This window comes from Moschus berezovskii, chromosome 22, assembly GCF_049115385.1.
Source record: "Moschus berezovskii isolate FMDL1 chromosome 22, NW_MosBer_1.0, whole genome shotgun sequence".
Taxonomy (NCBI): domain Eukaryota; kingdom Metazoa; phylum Chordata; class Mammalia; order Artiodactyla; family Moschidae; genus Moschus; species Moschus berezovskii.
Genome location: NC_142481.1, coordinates 29,664,683 through 29,683,904, shown reverse-complemented (window position 1 = coordinate 29,683,904; position 19,222 = coordinate 29,664,683). Strand labels below are relative to the sequence as shown.

Here is a 19,222-nt window from a genome sequence, read left to right as displayed (position 1 = left end):
AATGTTAAATAAACAAATTAAGGGCTGTGTTTCACTAAAGCTCAGCCCAATGAAATAATAATGAGGCAAAGTGAACTGCTCCGAACAGGAGGAGGAGGAAGGATGTTATAAGGGAAATTCACCAGGGCAGTGAAGGCCTAGAAGAAGGCAGGGAAGATTCTGCTGGGGGGCCCTCTCATCCCATGCTCCACTCGAGGAAAGTGCTGGAACCCACAAGTATGGCAGAGAGATCAGAGCTCCGCAGCCAGAGAGGAGTGGTCTTGAAGTTCAGTTTGCCTGCTTATCAGAAAGTCCCTTAACTGCTTTGAGCCTCAGTTTCCTAACTCATCGAAAGGAGGAGGAAGGAAGCAGCAGTCCTCTTCGTAGGGCCAGCCTTCACTGGCACTTCTGTGCAGCAGCCTGCAGGGAGGGGCTGACACCTGCGATGCACGCGCGCAAGGAGGTGGGAGTGTGGTCCACACTCTGGCTCCGCACCTTTAGGTGGCTTGACTCCAAGTCTCCCAGAGGCCCCTTTGGGTTGTGCCTCCATACCCAGAGCTTGCTCATTCATACTCTGTATTGGCCCCTGCTGGTGCTTCCCTGCATGCTGAGTTGCTTCAGTCGTGTCCGACTCTTTGCAATTCTATAGATTGTAGCCCGCCAGGCTCCTCCATCCATGGGATTCTCCAGGCAAAAATACTGGAGGGGGTTGCCATGGCCTCCTCCAGGGGATCATCCAGACCCAGGGATCAAACACAGCTCTTATGTCTCCTGCATTGGCAGGTGGTTTCTTTGCCACTAGAGCCATCTGGGGAGCCCACAGGAGGTGCTTCCCTGATCATCCGCCAAACCAAACACCTGCAATCAAAACCTGTTTCTGGGAGAACCCAGCTTAAGACAGCTTCCCTGGACAGATGCGAGGGGTTATTTTCAAACGTTCTGCCCCTTCCTTTTTCAGTCACTTTGTAGTCCCAACTGACAGAGGCCACAAGGGTTTAAATTTCTCCAAGGAGGTCCCACTGGTGGCATAGAGAAGGGAACGTGCCTTCATGGTCAGCAATTACGCACCTGGAGCCACCAGGGACCAAGGCCTGTCCAGGGGCTGGGTGCCCAGCTGTGAGCAGCAAAGACAGACGCCACTTGCATGGATAAGAGGCATGGGCCCCCAACCGGGTGTGGCTCTGAGGTGCAGGACTATATGGGGGGCTTCTGGTCCTGGGCCTGGAAGGTTCATCTCCCGCCTATGGGATGGGAAGCCAGACACACCCCGGCATGATCCTCAGTCTCCTCAGCTAAGTGAAGATATTTAGACCCGGCTGCAAATGAGCCAAGAGCTCTGGGACCTTTCAGAATCTGTCTGGCCCATTCTTGCAGAATCTGTGGTGACTCATCCAGAAATTGATATCTGGGCAATGTTCCAGCATCGCTGTTGGATAATAATGTTCTTTCCCAAGGCTTTATCTAGACAGATCAGTGTGTGGGGCTGTTAGAAAAGTTTCTCTTTTTCCTCTGCCAGGGTCTTCTATGTAGAAGCTGAGTGTGGTCCCCAGGGAAGGATCCCTGACACGTACCTGAGGCCTCTCAATTCTCCCCTAAAGACACCATCATGCGGGCATCTTGTCGGGACATCCTACGCTCCTGTGCATGGGATCCCCCAGCCCTGGATTCTAGTATGAAACACATACAGTGCCTCTGAAAGCCAATGAGAAATGGCTCTAGAGAATATTTTAGAACTTGGAGAAGAGGGATCAGAAGGAGTTAACCATGGGCCAGTTACAGAGGTGGTCCCATGCTCTCCCCAGCCCCGGGTGTCTTTGAGAGGCTGCAGAGGGTCCCAAACATGTTCTAACCAAGAAGACAATTGTCTCAGGGCAGTGTTTCCAATTAGGGCCCTGCTACGGTGATGGGCAGAAGAAGCAGAGGGTGACAGAGGACGGGATGGTTGGATGACATCACCGATTCATTGGATATGAACTTGGGCAAACTCCGGGAGATGGTGAGGGACAGAGAAGCCTGGTGTGCTGCCGTCCATGGAGTCATGAAGAGTTGGACAGGACTTGGTAACTGAACAACAGCAAAGGTGATGGGCTTTTCTGTCAGTTACAGGCAGAGGCTCTAAGTGACAAATAGTGACAGGAGCTCCTCCATGACTGCACAAAGATCCGTCTGGCAAAGAATGTGAAATGTTCCTCTCCTGCCCTCTCCACCACACACACACAGAGACACGTTTACCCTGCTTTGCCCTGTGCTAACACTCCTTCTATCACTGCAGCTGTCTGAGAACATCAGAGTGCTCTGAAATGTCACAAGATGGTTGTGGGATGGTCTCTCTTGGTACCACCCACCAGCATCTCCTGGATCGCTACTCCCCGCATGTACACCTTCCAGCTAGAACCTGGGGACTTTGCTCAGCTCTCCCTGAATATGACTAGTAATAGGAATAATGATAGTACTAACAACCATCACTGTTCATGGGTTGCCTTGCGTCAGGCCCTGTACTGTTTTACATGCATTAATTCAGGGGTTACCAAAGGCCTAAATCCACACAACCCCATTACTCCACCACCTGCTTATGTAAGTAACATTTTACTGGAACAGCCACACCCATTTGCTTATGTATCACCTATGACTGCTTTGTTGCTACAACTAAAGAGACGGCATGGTTCATGAGGCCTCAAATAGGTCCTATCTAAACCAAATTGGAAAAGACACGTGTATCCCATTGTTCACTGCAGCACTATTTACAATAGCTAGAAGATGGAAGCAACCTAGATGTCCATTGACAGAGGAATGGATAAGAAGTTGTGGTACATACACACAATGGACTATTCAGTTCAGTTCAAGTCAGTCGCTCAGTCATGACCGAGTCTTTGCGACTCTATGGGCTACAGCACCCCAGGCCTCCCTGTCCATCACCAACTCCTGGAGTTCACTCAAACTCATGTCCATTGAGTCGGTGATGCCATCCAACCGTCTCATCCTCTGTCGTCCCCTTCTCCTCCTGCCCTCTATCTTTCCCAGCATCAGGATCTTTTCAAATGAGTCAGCTCTTCGCATCAGGTGGCCAAAGTATTGGAGTTTCAGCTTCAGCATCAGTCCTTACTCAGCCATCAAAAGGAATGCATGTGAGTCAGTCCTAACGAGGTGGATGAACCTAGAACCTATTCTACAGTGAAGTGAGTCAGAAAGAGAAAGGTAAATACCGTATTCTAACACATATATATGGATCTAGAAAAATGGTGAAGAATTTACTTACAGGGCAGCAGTGGAGAAACACACATAGAGAATACACTTATGGACATGGGGAGAGGGGAGGAGAGGGTGAGATGTATGGAAAGAGTAACATGGAAACTTACACTACCATATGTAAAATAGATAGCCAACAGGAATTTGCTGTTTGGCTCAGGAAAATCAAACAGGGGCTCTGCATCAATCTAGAAGGGTAGGATGGGGTGGGAGATGGGAGGGAGATTCAAAAGGGAGGGGATATATGTATACCTATGGCTGATTCATGTTGAGGTTTGACAGAAAACAACAAAATTCCATAAAGCAATTATCTTTCAGTTAAAAAATAAATTTAAAAAATCTGGTCCTATCTAATCCTTTATGGAAAAATTTTGCTGACCCATGCATTAACTCATCTTCCCCCCTACCAAAGTCCTGTGACCTGGGAATCACTGTAAAAGTCTTTTATATAAAAAGAAACAGGAATTCAGAAAGGTGAATCGCTAACGGAAACACAGCTTGTAAGTGACAGAAGTAGAATTTGAAACTCAGGAGTTGAGGGTACAAGTCCTGGCCTCTTGTGATCTAGCCACAACTTCTCTCGAGACTAAATCAGAAATGACCAATGAACCACTGGCCAACAGAAGGGCTGGGAAGGCTGGGACAGGCGTGGGGATTAATAAAGTCACCAGCAGCCCCAGGGAAGCAGTGGGGGGACCAGGGCCTCACAGGTGTGATAAGCCTGGAAGGGCTTTTTGCTCCATCAATACTGAGTGGCTCGTGTCTGCGGGACTTCCAAGGCTCAGCAGCACACAGAGCACCCTGTTACCTGCCATGATGGATGCTGCAGGCTGTGCACTACCAGGGCCTGGTGAATAGCAGATACTTAATGATAGGATACTGAATGAGGAATTCCCCAGGTCAGTACATGCCCAGTATGCTACTGGAGCTCAGTGGAGAAATAACTATAGAAGGAATAAAGGGATAGAGCAAAAGCAAACCCAATACCCAGTTGTGAATGTGACCAGTGATAGAAGCAAGGTCCGGTGCTGTAAAGAGCAATATTGCATAGGAACCTGGAATGTTAGGTCCATGAATGAAGGCAAATTGGAAGTGGTCAAACAGGAGATGGCAAGAGTGAACATCGACATTCTAGGAATCAGTGAATTAAACTGGACTGGAATGGGTGAATTTAACTCGGATGACCATTATATCTACTACTGTGGGCAGGAATCCCTTAGAAGAAATGGAGTAGCCATAATGGTCAACAAAAGAGTCCGAAATGCAGTACTTGGATGCAATCTTAAAAATGACAGGATGATTTCTGTTCGTTTCCAAGGCAAACCATTCAATATTACAGTAATCCAGGCCTATGCCCCAACCAGTAATGCTGAAGAAGCCGAAGTTAATCGGTTCTATGAAGACCTACAAGACCTTTTAGAACTAACACCCAAAAAAGATGTCCTTTTCATTATAGGGGACTGGAATGCAAAAGTAGAAAGTCAAGAAACACCTGGAGTAACTGGCAAATTTGGCCTTGGAGCACGGAATGAAGCAGGGCAAAGGCTAATAGAGTTTTGTCAAGAGAACGCACTGGTCATAGCAAACACTCTCTTCCAACAACACAAGAGAAGACTCTACACATGGACATCACCAGATGGTCAACACCGAAATCAGATTGATTATATTCTTTGCAATCAAAGATGGAGAAGCTGTATACAGTTAGCGAAAACAAGACCAGGAGCTGACTGTGGCTCAGATCATGAACTCCTTATTGCAAAGTTCAGACTTAAATTGAAGAAAGTAGGGAAAACCACTAGACCATTCAGATATGACCTCAATCAAATCCCTTATGATTATACAGTGGAAGTGAGAAATAGATTTAAGGGACTAGATCTGATTGATAGAGTGCCTGATGAACTCGGGACGGAGGTTCGTGACATTGTACAGGAGACAGGGACCAAGACCATCCCCATGGAAAAGAAATGCAAAAGAGCGAAGTGGCTGTCTGAGGAGGCCTTACAAATAGCTGTGAAAAGAAGAGAGGCGAAAAGCAAAGGAGAAAAGGAAAGATATAAGCATCTGAATGCAGAGTTCCAAAGAATAGCAAGGAGAGATAAGAAAGACTTCCTCAGTGATCAATGCAAAGAAATAGAGGAAAACAACAGAACAGGAAAAACAAGAGACCTCTTCAAGAAAATTAGAGATTCCAAGGGAACATTTCATGCAAAGATGGGCTCGATAAAGGACAGAAATGGTATGGACCTAACAGAAGCAGAAGATATTAAGAAGAGGTGGCAGGAATACACAGAAGAACTGTACAAAAAAGATCTTCACGACCAAGATAGTCACGATAATGTGATCACTGACCTACAGCCAGACATCTTGGAATGTGAAGTCAAGTGGGCCTTAGAAAGCATCACTACTAACAAAGCTAGTGGAGGTGATAGAATTCCAGTTGAGCTATTTCAAGTCTTGAAAGATGATGCTGTGAAAGTGCTGCACTCAATATGCCAGCAGATTTGGAAAACTCAGCAGTGGCCACAGGACTGGAAAAGGTCAGTCTTCATTCCAATCCCAAAGAAAGGCAATGCCAAAGAATGCTCAAACTACCGGACAATTGCACTCATCTCACACGCTAGTAAAGTCATGCTCAAAATTCTCCAAGCCAGGCTTCAGCAGTATGTAAACCGTGAACTCCCAGATGTTCAAGCAGGTTTTAGAAAAGGCAGAGGCACCAGAGATCAAATTGCCAACATCCGCTGGATCATGGAGAAAGCAAGAGAGTTTCAGAAAAACATCTATTTCTGCTTCATTGACTATGCCAAAGCCTTTGACTGTGTCGATCACAATAAACTGTGGAACGTTCTGAAAGTGATGGGAATCCCAGACCACCTGACCTGCCTCTTGAGAAACCTGTATGCAGGTCAGGAAGCAACTGTTAGAACTGGACATGGAACAACAGACTGGTTCCAAATAGGAAAAGGGGTACGTCAAGGTTGAATATTGTCACCTTGCTTATTTAACTTATATGCAGAGTACATCATGAGGAACGCTGGGCTGGAAGAAGCACAAGCTGGAATCAAGATTGCGGGGAGAAATATCAATAACCTCAGATATGCAGATGACACCACCCTTATGGCAGAAAGTGAAGAGGAACTCAAAAGCCTCGTGAGGAAAGTGAAAGAGGAGAGTGAAAAGGTTGGCTTGAAGCTCAACATTCAGAAAACAAAGATCATGGCATCTGGTCCCATCACTTCATGGGAAATAGATGGAAAAACAGTGGAAACAGTGTCAGACTTTATTTTTTGGGGCTCCAAAATCACTGCAGATGCTGATTGCAGCCATGAAATTAAAAGACGCTTGCTCCTTGGAAGGAAAGTTATGACCAACCTTGATAGTATATTAAAAAGCAGAGACATTACTTTGCCAACCAAGGTCCGTCTAGTCAAGGCAATGGTTTTTCCCGTGGTCATCTATGGATGTGAGAGTTGGACTGTGAAGAAGGCTGATCGCCGAAGAATCGATGCTTTTGAACTGTGGTGTTGGAGAAGACTCTTGAGAGTCCCTTATACTGCAAGGAGATCCAACCAGTCCATTCTAAAGGAGATCAGTCCTGGGTGTTCATTGGAGAGACTGATGCTAAAGCTGAAACTGCAATACTTTGGCCACCTGATGCGACGAGTTGACTCACTGGAAAAGACTCTGATGCTGGGAAAGGTTGGGGGCGGGAGGAGAAGGGGACGACGGAGAATGAGATGGCTGGATGGCATCACCGACTCTGTGGACATGAGATTGAGTGAACTCCGGGAGTTGGTGATGGACAGGGAGGCCTGGCGTGCTGTGATTCATGGGGTCGCGGAGAGTCGGACACTACTGAGCGACTGAACTGAACTGAACTGAAACTTGTTTGCAAAGGTTGCCCTCTCTCTTCTGAAGTCTCTTTTCCACTTTGGATGGAGAATGGAGCCATGCTGTAATAGTCCCAGAATTTCAAAAGTGTCCTCGAAGCTAGGAAGTCACCCCCGCCCTGGGATCCTGTCCTCCCCAGAACAGTCCCTAATGTAGTCTGTCCTGCTCTTCTGGGCCCATCACAGGACCCCAGGCTGGGCATCCCTCTGTGTTTCCACTGCCCCTCCTATGGCCTGGGTCTTTCCCACCAGGGACCAGTGATGCCCATCTTCAGCTGTCTTCAAAGCCTGCAGAGTTTCGTGCACAAACAGATGCCCCAGCCCTCTCCAGACAGCCTGCTTAACCAGGGGTGATGTGGAGCTTGGAGTCTGTTAAGGTCCCACCAGGACACTGTGGCCTGAGAGCTAGTGTTATGATCCATTATGCTTTAGCACATTCCTGTGTGCTGAGGGCAGCTTTGCAAACCTTGGTGGACCTGAAGGGGTCCCTGAGTATGACTGGTATTCTCCTTCCAACAGTCAAGACGTGTCATGAAGGGCCACAAAGGCTTCTGATTGGAACTTTCCTCTGGTTGGAAAAAATCACAGCTGAGCAGGTTGGTTTCATTGTTATTAATTAACATAACAAACACCCAACATGAAAAGTCTAACCTTAGAGTCTAGGAAGTTTGCCAGCATCTCCATCCACTCAGGTCACTGTTTAACTTCTGCATCTACAACTTCAGTAAAACTGCTCACATTTAAATGGACGACAGAGTTGCATTTCCTTTACTGCAAGGGAATATAATTTGGAAATATGGGGATGGAATTTTGTCAGAATCTTATTTAAAAGAGAAAAGAACTGTTGCTATGAAGCTTCAAGTGATAACATGAAGTTTGCAGTTAGATCAAGGTTCAAATTCAGGCCCTGACACCTCTGAAATATCATAACCTTGGACAAGTCTCTCCATGTTCCCAACCCTAATGTTTTCATTAATAAAATGAAGATAAAGATGCTCCCCCTCCCCAGAGTGATTAAAGTACAAAATACTTCAGGTCCCAGGACATGGTTGGTCCTCAATAAACACTTAGAGTAAGACTGGCTTCCCCTGAGAAGTCTGCAGCCTGATAGGAGGGGGGAAATCACACACAGAAGTTATGACCTAAGCCAGATCACAAGGATAGTTCAGAGGATCAGCAGAAGGAAAAAGGGAAGACTTTAAGAAGAAAGAAGTGTTTAATCTTGATTTGGGAGGGTGATGTGGTGGGATTGCAACATTTAAGGATGGGGAGAAAAGGCAATCCTGTTGGAGGGACAGCAGAAGCTCACAGGGGCAGCAACAGACACAACCGACCAAGGGCATTCCCCACCTCCCAACGAGGTTTCAGCAATAGATGCAGAGATGAGGCCCAAGGGTCAAGCAACCCAGGGTGCCTTCATTTCCCCACCAGGACAAACAGTAGCCTCCTGGGGGAGGGGAGAGGGACTGAAGGAGGTTTGATCTCCAAGGTCAGCTTGGGATTGAGGAGTTCAGATATTTTTGCCCTCTCTGCCACCAACCAGGGGGCAGGAGCATCTCAAAGCCTCGAGGCAGAAGGGCCAGGACAAGCAGGCTCAGAGAGCCAGGGAGCTGCTAAGGCAGAGAGCTCCTGACAAATGGAAGCTTTACTCACACCTGGTCCAACACACCCCACGAAGAGAGCCAGCCAACTGGTCTGCCACATAAGGCATTTTATTTTTCTGCAACAGATGCTTTTTTCATCTACTTATGGAAAGGGGAGCTTTAGGGGCAGGGAGAATGGGGTTTATGTAGTTCGGGATGGCTCAATATTTTCTCAGATGCGCTGCCTCAGCCTTTGTGACCAGAGAGGAGGCAGGGACCAGAGGCACACCTGACCCAGTGATCTCACACTGTGCCAGGAGACCCTCAGGATACCAGTGTCCTGCCTGACAGTTCAGTTAAAAAGCTCTGAGGTCAAAAGTCTTTGGAAATGGACTTCCCTGGTGGTATAGTGGATAAGAATCCACCCACCAATGCAGGGGACCCAGGTTCAATCCCTGGTCCAGGAGGATTTCATATGCCAACAACTAAACCCATGCACCACTGCTGAAGCCTGTGTGTTCTAGGGCCCATGAGCCACAACTAGTGAAGCCCATGTGTCAGAGTCAGTGCTCCACAATGAGAGCAGCCACCGCAACAAGAAGCCCCTGCACCACAACTCGAGAGTAGCCTCCACTCGCCACAACCAGAGAAAAGCCTGCATGCAGCAACCAAGGCCAGTGCAACAACATCAGAGTCTTTGGAGGAGGCCCAGCCGCACTTTCTTCATGGCAGCGGGACTCCAGAGAGGCTGAGATGCTGACACAGGTGAAGGACATGTAAAGGACAAGGGAGGGCAGTGCTTCCAAGTTCACGGCACCACACTGCTGCCACCTTGCCTTGCTCCCTGAGAGGCCCTCTGAATAGCTCTGCTGCCCCGGGATCCGGGGAGCAGTTTAGGGTGGATGGAGATAGTGATATTAAGGGTCAGGGCCATCCTGGGCAGGTGTGAGCACCTGTGCTTGGGAGGCAGTCTCCTCCAGCCTGTCTCCCCACCAACCTATTCCCGGCTGCCTGCTGAAGAACAGGTAATCCCAAGAGCCACCCATGTGCCTGGCCCTGTGCTTCCTGATTTAATTTCATCCCCATGGTATTCATCCTCAGGTCAACCATGTGCAATAGTTACCATCAAAGTCATTCTACGGGATGAACCAGAGGGATGGGATGGGGAGGGAGGTGGGAGTGGGGTTCAAGATGGGGAACACATGTACACCCAGGGCAGATTCATGTCAATGTATGGCAAAACCAATACAATATTGTAAAGTAATTAGCCTCCAATTAAAATAAATAAATCAATAAAAAATAAAAAGAATTAAAAAAATAAAGAGGAAACCAAAGCAGCTCAAGGAGGGGAGGATACTACCCAAGGCCCCAGGAGGAGAAGAGAGATTGGAACCATGTCTGTCACAATCCTATGGGCATTTCAACCCCGCACCAGGGAGAGACCCAGGGATAAACGCTCAGTTTCTCTGCAGTTGAGGAGAAGAAAAAATGTGGGGTGCCGAGGTGGGTGCTATAGCAGAAAAGTCAGAACTCAAACCACAGCAGCTGCTGTCTGTCTGGCCACCAGCTGATGACATATGAGAGACAAGCTAGGCTCGAGGGAGAAGCCAGCAAAGCCAATGGGTTCTAACTCTCCATCCCTGTACTGCTGGGGAGTCAAGCTACCCCACTGGCTTATGGATTCCTATGACCAATCTGAGTTATCAGATCATTGACAATGTCCACACGTGTAACACCAAGGAGGCGAGCGTCCACCCACAACAGAACATCACATCAAAGATGAGGAAATTTGCAGGAAAGCGTCAAGGAGTTCAAAAATGCATAACAGTAATCCAGCCTACAGAGGGAGGGTTAGATTAGGAACATCGTAAATTAAAGGTTACAGGAGAGGAGGGGTGAACACTGGGTTGGACTTGAACAAGAAAGAGAGAAGATGGGAAGTGCAGAGTTTTCCAAAGTGTCAATTACAGGGATGGTCAAGGCCATGGAAAGGGACCCCTGAAGGGAAGGCTGTCCCACAATGTGCTTTCAGATGTCAGTCACCAGAGCTCCTGCTATCTCCAGGAAACAGGGAGCAGAAATAGGCAGCATGCTGTCCCCATGCCCTTCTTCCAGGCTTGGCTTGAAGAAGCCAGGCTTGTGAGCTGAACTGTGCCCGCCCCCACCCCAAACTCATTCGTTAAAGTTCTAAATCCTAGAACCTCAGGATATGAGCTTACCTGGAGATGAGGTTTTTACTGAGGTGACCAAGTTAAAGTGAGGTCATGAGGGTGGACTCTAATCCAATATGACCGCTGCCCTTGTAAGTTGGGGAAATTCTGGATACAAACACGTACCCAGGGAACAAGTGTTAAGATGTGAAAGGGTGCAGCGGACGGCCACCTACAAACAAGCTAAGGAGAGAGGCCTGGAACAGACACTTCCCTCCCCCTTCAGAAGGAACCAAGCCAGCCAACACCCAGATATTGGACTTAGAGCCTCTAGAACTAGGCAACAGTGTGTTTCCGTCATTTAATTCAAAGGGACAGGATGCAGAGATGTGTCAGAAGGAGGGCCTCCTCCAGCGCTGCCAGACCAGGCACCATCTGAAGACCCCTCAGAACCGGATGGAGTCTGTCTCTACCCAGGCAGAGGCAGAGGATGAGCAGATAGATGGGTCCTCCAAGGCCCTTGATGGGATGAAGGAGCCTCTAACCAGTGAGCGATGGGTTCACTGAGAGACCAGGATGAGCTCAGCCCCCAGGGAGTACACAGGCCACCAGGTCACCTCACCCATGCACGTGATCATTCACAAACCCACCCTGCATCTCTGTGGCTCCCCATCTGCCTGCCCGCAACCCTTCCTCATCTACAACTGACCAGGGGAGCTGCAGGCCTTCACCACTGAGGAAGGACGGGGCCCCTCTGGTCTTCTCATTTTCCACAACATTTTATGGCAAAATCGCTCTGGGTATTGTTTCAAGCTGACTGGCTGGGAGGCAGAATTTGAGACAGAGGTTGGTAAGCCAAATGTCTATTATGGAGCCCTCTTGTGCTCCACAGGAGGGCAAGGAAAGAAGCTGGATTGGGCAGAAGGAGCAGGTAAGGTGCAGTGGGGTTTCCACGCAAGGCTCAGCCAACTCCACAGGGAACTCAACGAGTTGCACAGCAGTTGGGGTGAGAGGGCCAGGCCTTTCGACCCCCACAGCACTCAGTCATGGAAGATGGGTTACCCTAAAAATAGAGCCAGACTTTGGGGCGGGAGCTCTTTCCATCTGAGGAAATCCTGTGGCTGGGGGCTTCGTGGCACATCGCAGAGTCCTCCACGGATATACAAAGTTTAGTTTGTACCAGGGTTTTCAAGACTCCATTCCTGGGCTCCCCAGGAGGCTGAAAAGCCCAGTCTGCTGGTGCCATCCAGGTGTCTCCTCAGCCATCTGTCTTCTCCTGACCCTGTGCCCATTAGCTTCACTAAAGGAGTTGAATCGGGAGCTCTACTCTGCTACACAATTCCCCACAGTAATACAGTCCCAGGAGCTGGAGGGAGGGCCACTGACAGAAACAGTAACCTGGGTCTTTCCCCAGAGTCAAGCTTCCAAGGGGAGAGCATCTTCATCCACTCCTCTGTGCCAGATCCACGTCACAGCCTGCCACGCTGTGCAGAACAAAGTTACGCGTGAAGGTGGCAGCTGCTGACACCGCTCTGGCTCCATGCCATGGCTCTCAGTAACGGGGCACACCTGAGCACAGAGTACCTCACCCTGGCATCTCTGGCAGAAGTGGGGTCACCCCCGGAGGAGATGCTGTAGCTGGACCTTGAAGAACGAGGAATCATAAATAAGAAGAAACAAGAAGGTATTCCATGGAGAGAAAAACATGTGCACAAGTACAGAGGCAGGGAAAACATTTTAACAGGAGAATCCGTACCCAGAGAGAGATAGCAACATATTCCTCACATGAGTGAATGTATATGTCTGACCTTGAACTCAGAGGATGCCTGAACCTTGGATCAAAACCGCAAAGAACATAGTGTGGATTTCTATGCCAACAAATACTGCTAAGAGAACTATGTTCCATGCTCAGTTGTGTGGGGCAAAGAAGAAACCCCAGTCTCCTGGGTTCCAAAGGCCGCTTCTTATCACGGTGGCTGGACTTGAACTCTGACTTGACAGATCCTGAGTTAAATGCCAGCTTCAGCATTTACTAACCATGAGATTCGGGGAAAGTTACTGAACAATCCATTCCTTTTGCTCTGGGAATGGTCACAGTGACCCCTTCAGAGTGGTTTTGAGGATACTAAGGTGGTGGGGGGTTGGGGCAGAAGAAGGAGGTATTGTATGTAAAGGATGCAGACCAGGGTCTGGTCTGGCCACAGTAAGGATCTCGGAGAAAGAGCTCAGTCTTCGTAGGCACAGTGGGCATCTGACTCTTGATTTTTGCTGGTCTGTAATCTTCACTTCCACTCCCTTCCCAGGGATCCTCAGCACTCCATGGACACCATTCCTTTTCTCTGTAGGCAGAGACAGAGTCATACATCAAGTCCTCAGGTGGGACCTTGTGTCCAGGGCAGACTCAGAACTCACTGGTGTGTGTGTAGATGTGAGGAGGTAACCAAGGTACAGCATCCAGCGAGCAGCAGGTGTGTGACACAAATGGTACAAAAATGACAATCTGTGGAGGATCAGCCTGAGGCCATGTTTCTGAGGAAACTGCTCTGAGTCACTCTGTCTTCCTTTACTAAGACTTTTTAGGAGAGAATCGGAACTGACTACCTTGACAAGCAGTCCACTGGAGTCGCTCATTGCCCCTGGCCGGCTCCCTCTACCTACGCAGGCATGAGAGCCGAGGACCCATATCCTTTAAGTTTAGAAAACACTTCCCTGGATGACCTGGGAAAGGGAGGCCAACAGGCACCTTCTCAAGCAGAATTGGCCAAGAATTGTCTGTGGTCTCAAGGCTTTGATGTCAGTTCCCTTTAGACTCCATATTCCTAGAGACTCAACTGGAAAGCCCTAGAGTCCAGCCTCCCTAGTGGAATGGGGATCCTGAGAGAAGCTTGAGGTCAGGGATAGTCATTTCATGGCCTGGGGGAAAGTGTGACCACTGTGTAAACACCTGCTGGAGAAGCCAATAATCCTGGGGCTGGGCTAGAAGAGTATCTGATCATGGGGTCACTGTGTTGAGCCCTAGTGGTTCATGGATGAGAGACAAGCTTCCTCACTCAAGGAGCTGTGGGGGCTGCTGAACAAAAGCAACACAGAGTCAGCTGCTCAGAAGGATGAAGGAGTGCTGAGTGGACACAGAGAAATGGGAGCAAAAATCCTTTGGCAGAAGAAGTGGAGATGGTGGGACAGCCAAGGTGATTTGGTGGGAGCTCTGAGTTGGGTGAAGTGAGGCCAGATGGATAAATACCTGGAATTCTACACCAAAGCTTGGTTTTTGCTCTAAAGAATAACCACTGAAGGATATTAGACTCAAAGATGACATGACTGGCTTCTCTTGACAATCTCAGTGTTTGGAGACAGGGCAAGAATTCGAGAGAAGGTACTGAAGGGACCAGTGATTATGTGAAGTTCAAATCCCGGATTTTAAAACTTGTTTATATGCACTCATGTCTTTACAGTAACTCTATGTGGACTAATGCTACCTAGGCTGAATGGTGGCCTCAAATGCCCCCTCAACTCCATCCGCAAAGTTCTTCTGGTGTTATATGCTCAGGCTTCGACTTCATTTCAGCTCCTCATTCTGTTCTCCTAGGATGTCTCGCAGACAGACACCCTTCTTCTGTCTTAAGAGTAAGTCCCTCTTGAGCCATACCATATACCCGTGGTAACCAGAAACCACCTACAGGACCAAAATCCATATTTACTGCCACTGCTGCCAGACAGACAGGCTCATGACGTAGTTGGTTTCCTTAAAGGTAGTTAACAATGTCCAGCTACAAGTGGTTTAATGTAGCTTTCTTTGATGATCATGCAATTACATTCCACCCCAATAGGATTCTTTGACAGACCTCACATCATAACTTTCATTTTAGGGAATAATGCATACACCCTTGTTTCTCTCCATCAGATTGGACACATATACATTTTTAATAAATGTGTTCTGAATTGAGCTGGTCTGGACCAGAATCAAAGGAAAGATTACATGGCATTCTAGGCACCAAATTTCAGAGTCCTTTTCAGTGGAAATGGGAGTAAAAATATCTGTGAGAACTCTGAGAAGAATCAGAGAGCTCTGGCTGATGGGATGAGATGGCAATTCTCATGATAATTCCAATTTAAAGCAAGGGAGTGAAACCTACTCTCACAGGGGAATTTCAGCTGCCAATCTTCTATTGTGTTTAGGTGGAATTAAATGAGGCATAAAAATGTATATGTTGCTTTGATAAATTTATCCTTTTCTGCAATTGTAAAATCTACAATTATTTCCCAGCCTAAAGGCCCCAGCAAGGGTGACTGACTCTGAATGTCATCCATCCTCCCCCTGGACTCAGGAGTAGGGTATAAGGGACAGAGGGGGAAGCTGGGCTTTGCAATCACAAAGCCCAGCAAGGGGGTGGGGGGGCCCTCTGGGCTCAGACACTTGCCAGCCAGCTGGCACTGAGTGTGGTTACTTAGGTATAATGACTCCAAGGCCAGCGCCAAAGTTCAACACTCTCTTAACTCATATTCATCAACCCCGTGACTGACATTTCCACTTGGCCTTTAGTGGGGCTTCTCGAATTAAATGACTTCTAAACCATCTCTTTGATCTTCACACCACAGTTAATCCCTGTTACCCAGGTTTCCATCTCTTAAGGGCAACAACATCCACCTTGTGTTCAGGTCAAACCCCAGGGTTTATTGTTTATCCTTCTCTTTCTCTCATCCTTCCAATCAGTCTGTGATCTCCTTTAACATGCTGGTTTGTAGTCAGTTAAGTGAGGGTAATATCTCCCTTCCTCAGATGATGTGAGGATTAGATATAATCTATGTAAAGCACCAGGCACATAGGAAATGCTCAAATGATATCCATTTTTCAATACCGGGCTATACTCACTGAACAAAAGCCCCCATTCTCCTGAACAGACACATAAGCTCTGATTCTGTGCATTAAAAAAGTTAATTGGAAAAAGATATAGCCTAGAGTCTAGGTTTGGAGGAGATAAATGCTAAAGGCTTCAGGGTGAGCATCTAAGATCCTGTGGGTAAGGCAGTGGTGCATTAAATGAGTGCTCTCATTTTAGTGTGCTCCAAAGTAGCCCACTAATAAGCTATGATCATCACAGGTAAATGGAGATTTCACAAAAAGAAGAGAAAAAAAAAAAAAGACAAGGAAAACAAATGTGCAATTCAATCAAAAGCCATTTGGCTGAAGTTACGCAATTTCAAGTTCGGGATCAGGCATTATGCTTATTTTCACCTCTGATAACCAACACATTAGTTTTCTGCTGTATGCAACTATTATGGGGGAAAAAAACAAAACAAAATTCAATTCACCTGCATTTGTCACTAGAGTATTATGTCTGCTACACAAAGGCAGAAGATTGAAATGAAAGCTGCCTCTTACTGAATTTTGAGAAAATGTGACTCTTCTCTGAGCCTTGAATACACAGTTGGATGGTTTGAAGAAGGGTCAGTGTTCTACACACAGCCCATGTCTTTGGCACCAAGGCACCTTCTCTTTAGGCACGTCTGTACCCTGGCCCCGCCCCTTTTCATACTTGCACTCAAGGTCTTTAGTCTTTTCTACTGGTGGACTACTAATACAGATGTTCACCTAAAACAATTTGAAGAGTGTCCAGAGTCTCAAATAAGACAATTCCTCTCACTGTCCCAGCTCCTGGAAACACCCATGATCGCTGACTTTAGGAAAAAAAGAAAATGCCTGCTTTCGCATAGGTTCAATGCCCTGTCTGGTTGTCTGCTACCATGTTTGCTTTGGTAAAGCCAATGCTCACCAAAGTATTCTGATGCAGGACAACAAAGGACAAGTTCACCTCTTCTTTGGCCTTTCCCCCATGCCAAGGATGAAGCGAGCGCTAGAAGGAACCATATCCGTGATAAGGGTGAAACCAGAGAGAGGAGGTGCAAGCTTCTATGGGAAGTGCCTCTCTTAACTGGAATTCAGTCTTTGCTTCTGGCAAGTCCAGTTCTCTGGTGTCCATAAAGTTGAGCTGAGGACATCTGCTCCTCTGGGAGCATTGGGTGGGGGATGGGCCAGGATGGAAGGAAGGATTGGCGGTCCAAGACCCAGCTTGGGATCTTGCAGAGGGAGCCCAGTCTTCCCAGGCATGGTTGGCACTGGGCTTTTTAATTTGGGGCTGTTACTTGAACCTCCATGCCCTTATTGCGCTACAGAAACGCTCACATTATGCATCACGGACTGCCTCTCCATAGAGAAAGTGAAAATGCAAACTACCTCCTTTCTCCTCCCCCTCCCCCTGGGTATCTCGAGTGAGGTATGTAACCTGGGATGTGCCTGAATGGGATTGGGAGGTGGCGACACGACACAGAGATCCAGGGACTGGGGACCACAAAGACCCTATTCTGGAAGTGGGTGACAATGGTGTTGGGGCCATGGTTGACATTCTGGGGACAGCGGTGGCACGGGCTCCTCCCAGCTGGTTCTGCGGCCTGATTTTGGCATCATTCTGGGTGTCACCTGGTCTCCTCTGTTCTCGCCCCTTTCCCCCTACTTTCCATCCTTCCTTTTTCCCTCCCTCACTCCCTTCCTTCCTTTTACACTGTAAATATCTTCAACATGTCATAATGTATTGAGATAATATAAAATACACCTGGTTCACAACTGCCCAGCTTAATAAAATCTTAGCATTTTATTGAGGAATAAAATATTATAGATAAATTTGAAGCCTCTGTGAATCCCTCTCTAATCTCATTTCCTTTTCTGCCTTCCAGAGGTAAACTATTTTGAATACGATCATTATTATGCAAAAATATAATTTTAGTATATAAAAGTTACTAATTAAATAAAATTCAATAAGTTATATATATGTATGTTTATACATACACACAGGGCTTCCCTGGTGACTCAGCGGTAAAGAATTCACCTGCCAATGCAAGGAGACGCAGGTTTGATCCCTGGGTTGGAAAGATAAGATCCCCTGGAAAAGGAAATGGAAACTCATTCTAGTATTCTTTCCTGGGAAATCCCATGGACAGAGGAGCCTGGAAGGTCACAGTTCATGAGGTCACAAGGGGTCAGACACAACTTAGTGATTAAACATGACCATACATACACATACACACAGACACCATAATACATGTGTGATTTCTCGTCCACTCAACTTGGCAAATAGATATTCCAAGAAATGCTCTGATTACCAAGAGAAATAACTAGCCTGAGTAGATTGTACCCCCTATTAAGGGTGGACTTCATTAGGCCTTGAATAGAGGCCTAATCAATCAAAGGCCTGAATAGAACACAAAGGCTGAATAAAAGGGAACTCTGCCTGTTCTAACTACATGAGTGGAGATATCAGTCTTCTCCTGGCCTTGGACTGGAACTAACACCACTTGCCCTCCTTGTTCTCAGGCCTTCAGATGTGGACAAGATGCAAAAACAGTTCTCCTGGGTCTCCAGCTTGCCGACTGGGACTTCTCAGCCTCCACAATCACGCAAACTAATTTCACAGACAGACAGACATATAGATGATAGATAGATTCTATTGGTTCTGTTTCTCTGCAGAACCATGACTAACAGATTTTGATACCAAGAGTGATTCCAGAGGAATAGAATTTTAAGGATTATTTTTTTGGTGTCCATGGTATTTGTTAATCACTTCTTTATCAAGAGAAACTATTCCTTAGCCCAGATATTCATAGTTCATATTTTCATAGTTCAAGAACAAAGTCAAAGTCACTCAGTCGTGTCCAACTCTTTGCAGCCCCATAGACTATACAGTTCATGGAATTCTCCAGGCCAGAATACTGGAGTGGGAAGCCGTTCCCTTCTCCAAGGGATCTTACCAACCCAGGGATTGAACCCATGTCTCCCTTATTGCAGGCGGATTCTTTACTAGCTGAGCCACCAGAGGAGTCCAAATAAGAACAAAGGTCAGTGACAAACTTCCATGGAACTCAACCCAAAGAAATTCTTTCTACTCCAAAATCACTTTGCACTCTGAAACATACTTGCCTTCCTCATCTCCTCAAAATCTTATGGAATCACAATTTCTGTAGAAATATGCATATGCCTTCTCTCTTGGTTCAGCCACAGCAAACATACAGACAGTTGCATCTCCCAGGGAGAAAATAAATGCTCTGACAATATGAAAATGATGGGACAGAAGGCCACACATCTGAGGTTTTGTCAAAGAACTAGAAGCCATGATAGCTTTGCTTCTTGACAGCTCACCAATGATGTCCTTCCAAGCTGACAGAGAGATAGACAAGGATGAGTTTCCTGAATTGGTTATGGGGTTTATGAAATTGGCTCTCTAACCTGACTAGATGTAAAACCACTAATGACTCTAGTTGCAGTAGTAAAGAGCCCACAGAGAGTCCACAGCCGTCAGGTGAGAGCAGCAACACACAAAGCGCC

General features: G+C 47.1%; 1 pseudogene; it reads right to left on the bottom strand.

The window, feature by feature from the left end:
- Nucleotides 1–18,790: 18,790 nt before the first annotated feature.
- LOC148774393 (cytochrome c oxidase subunit 6C pseudogene) lies at nucleotides 18,791–19,010 on the bottom strand (annotated as a pseudogene).
- Between the last annotated feature and the right edge of the window lie 212 nt (nucleotides 19,011–19,222).